Source organism: Labeo rohita, chromosome 10 (genome assembly GCF_022985175.1).
Source record: "Labeo rohita strain BAU-BD-2019 chromosome 10, IGBB_LRoh.1.0, whole genome shotgun sequence".
NCBI lineage: Eukaryota > Metazoa > Chordata > Actinopteri > Cypriniformes > Cyprinidae > Labeo > Labeo rohita.
Genome location: NC_066878.1, coordinates 27,078,503 through 27,082,586, shown reverse-complemented (window position 1 = coordinate 27,082,586; position 4,084 = coordinate 27,078,503).

The window sequence follows — 4,084 nt, the reverse complement described above, 5'->3', positions numbered from 1 at the left end:
ATACCTGTTTGAATAGGCAGATGAACAGCTCAGTGCTGATCATATGATGATTAATAAAAGAGAACAGTTGTGGAGCTAATCAACATCAGAACGGCTGAGAATGAGGTGAAGCATCTCATCAGCCGCAGTACATCTGTGAGACAAAAACAAACACTCTTACACAGAGAGGACAGAGTGACTTTACAGGAATGAATCACAAAAGTTTCCTGGGGAACACAAAAGGAGACACTGTGAATTATACAGCTCTTTTTTTGTACAAAAACAGTTCAGTGACCACATCTGTCAAACTCCAAAAATGAGGGGGAAAAAAAACAGTGAAAGTATCATAACAGAAGTGGCTCATACGGAAAGCAGGAAACAAACAATTCTGACTATTGTCTCACAAACTTGTTTTTCACATTTAAGAAAAAAAAAGAAGTTAGAATTTTTAGATAGAAAGTCACAATTCAATAAAAATAAATCAATAAAAATATTTATATTCTGAGTTTAATTTTTCCTCAAAATTCTACATTTACTTTTTTCTTTCCACCATTGTTTACACTTTTGACTTTTTTCTCAGAATTGTGAGATATAAACTCATAATTGCATGATATAGTCACAGTTGCGAGACAAACTCACAATTCTGAGAAATGAAGTTGCAATTCTGAGAAATAAAGTCAGAATTGTGAGTTGATCTCTCACACCTGTGACTAAATCATGCAATTCCAAGTTTATCTCACAATTCTAAGAAAAGTCACAATTACAAGACAGAAAATCACAATTCTGAGGTAATAAAAGAAATCAGAACTGTGAGTTTATATCTTGTAACTGTGACTTTTCTTAGAATTGTGAGATATAAACTCCCAATTGCCTGTTATGAAGTCAAAATTGCAAGTTTTTCAATTCTGACTTTATTTCTTGCAATTGTGAGTTTTTAATAATGCAGTTCTGAGAAGTGAAGATTGTGATTTTATATCTCGCAATACAATGACTTTATTTTTTAAAGCTGTGATGCAAGTCTGTCTCACAATTGTGACTATACAGTATCAAGCATTTGCAAATGTGTCTTACAATACTGAGAAAGTCTGAATTGCGAAATATAAACTCCCAATTGCGAGAAGTCAGAATTGAAAGATACAACTGTGAGAAAAAAAGTCAGAATTGCGACTTTATATCTCACAATTTTGAGTTTACAACTTGCAATTGCGAGTTTACATCCTACAATTCTGACTTTATTTCTTAGAATTGCAAGTTTATGGGTCATTCTATAATTAGGGGTACATTTAGAATTTGACAATGTGAAGAAAAAAGTTTTCCTGTTTCCTAAAAACCCAAACATGATCTTACATAGCTGATTTAAAACAATGTATATTGTATAAAGTGCTATATAAATAAAGGTGATCTGTAGGAATATGTGCATAAAATACCATCTATGTTTGCTACTGTCCACCATGTTACCTTTACTTGGTAACACAGTTGACAGGTAACTTAGTTGACATTTTTAGTGTTTTGGGCCTACACTCAACGTGGAAGCCTAGAAATACTGAGCATATGGTATGTTTAAAAATATATTTTCATAAACAAAACATAAGTTTTAGTTAAATTGTCATGTTAAAATATGCAGCACTAATACTTGTGTAACACTGTTGACAGTCAATTAATCCACTCTTGACACAGGTTTGCTAGTTTAACCAATATTAAAACATAACTTTCTAGTGGTTCATCCATGTGCTTCTAGAGGAAATATCATCATACTGTGCAAATTATGTGAGAACGGGACAAACCATTCCTTTTTGAGTGGGAGTTTTCTAGTGGGAAACTTAGTTGACAATGCGTTTTTGGACACAAATAAAATAGTTATTAAAAAAAAACAATTACAATAAACACTTATTTTTGAAGTGCACACACCCAAATGTCTCTATAACCTAATCTAACTGAAGGCTAAACTATAAAATTAATTTATATGTTAGGTCATTTTCATGCTTAAATGCAGAATAGAATGAGCAGCTGAGCAGCTGAATACCAGGGTTGTATGTGATACGAACATTTTTGAACAAAAGATACAGCTTTTTTTAACATATAGTAGTGTGATTGGGAAAAATATAATTGTGTACTAGAAAAGTAGGCATCATTTATTTGTGTTTATGGGCTTCAATAGTTTTGGGTGTAATGTATTACTAATACATTGCTGTAATTTATTACTTTTCCCTTGAAAAAGTGAAGTAAGGGATTAATTTAGCTGTAATAAATGCATTGAATACTGTATAGACTACAGAACAGCAGTGGATTTAACATCAATAAGCAATATTTAATTTTAAAATATGCTTTGAATGTAACCGACTTATCCCATTAAATACTTTGGCTAGTTCAGGAATAATTTGGGCTATTTTACATTACTTATTTGAAAGAACTAAAGGAGTTTCATGTCTATCCTTGTACTTTTCGATTGGTTGAGTTTCATATGGGATGTAATAAGTAATAATAAGGTGTAATAAGTAATGCAATACTCTTTAGAGAGAGTAATGAGTACAGTGATCTAATTTATAATTTCACTGTTAAAGATGTAATTAGTAGCCAGTAATTAACATTTTAAGGGAAATCTACCCAACATTGCCACCGCGGAATGAAAAAATAAAAAGGGTAATTGTGACTTCTTTTTTTTTTTAAGGTTCTATTTCACAATTCACACTTTTTTTTTTTGTGCGATACTGCTTTTATATCTTTTTTCTTAAAAGTGCGATTCTGCATTGCCAACTGAAAATTTGTTTAAGTTTACATCTCAAAATTCTCAAAGAAAGGTAATTGCAACTTTTTATTTCAAAAGTCAGTCCTTTTTTCTCAATTTCAAGCTTCTATATTACACAATTCTTACTTTTTTTCTCAGAACTGTGGGAGTGAAAGTCATAATTGTGAGATGTAAACTCAGAACTACTATATAAGAAAAAAAAAAAAAAAAAAAAAAAACTGTGATTAGCTCTATTTTTTAAATCTTGAGCACTACTGTAAATTACAAGTGTTCTGAAGTTTTCATCTGATGACCATAAAGAAAGAAACTGTAAACTAACTCACTGAAACGATTCTCCTCCAATAAAGCACTGGAAACGTCATTCCTTTTTAAACGCTTCATGTCTGAACGACAGCTCCTGTTGTTGAATAAGCTAATAAAATTAACCCAGTAATTGTGCATGTCAAAGTAAATGTTCTACATTACAGGAAAATGTGTTTCATGTCAAAGCAAATTAATCCAGGTCTACAGTATATTTATATCATGCATGCTAGCGAAATACTGAACTACATATTGTACTGTGGAAATCTGCATTATTTTAGGGCTTGTGAACACATACAAATCCAAACAGAATTTTAATGTGCTTACAATAAGCTTTCACGAAAGTTTAAAGTTGTTTTTCAGTAATCGAGTGTTTGTATATGGTATTCTGATGTTTCACAGAAAGCAACTACTCAAATAAATCTGGCACGTAGTTGAGATTATTCTGAGCAAAGAAAGCGACTTCATTCACCTGAATTATTCAGTTCTTCACAAGGGTTCGGACAAACTGAACCCTGTTGCTGGAGTAAAAGCTTTTAGCCAGACCGTTATATGGAAAAACAGTGTTAGAGAGGTCATGGGTCTCCGACACATTCAGAGCAGAGTAAGAAGCATAACAACGCAGCATAATCACTATGAGAATATTCTGTGAAACATTTTTTGTAAACAGGCGAATACCATGAAAACTCTCAAGAACATTCAGTTCCAGCTCATGTTTCAAAACTATAGATAAATAAATATTTAATTACATAATACTTAAGTCATGATTTGGGGGGTGAAATATGACTCACTGGTTCCTGTAAAGAATGGGAGGCTAATTGTTGAACAGCAGCTGGGAAACATAATATATATTCTCCAGCTCGTTTCATGAGCATCACAGTCGAGTGAGCCGCTGACAGACGGCGCTCACTGGACTATTAAACAGACATATCAGATGTCCTCACAGGTATAAAGGCTATTAAACAATAGTGAGGAGGTCGAGCGGCAGACAGCGGGAACATGAGTGTCAGAGGCCAGCGCTCTTTTCCTCTAAAAAGGAACGTCCGTCAGGTTAACCAT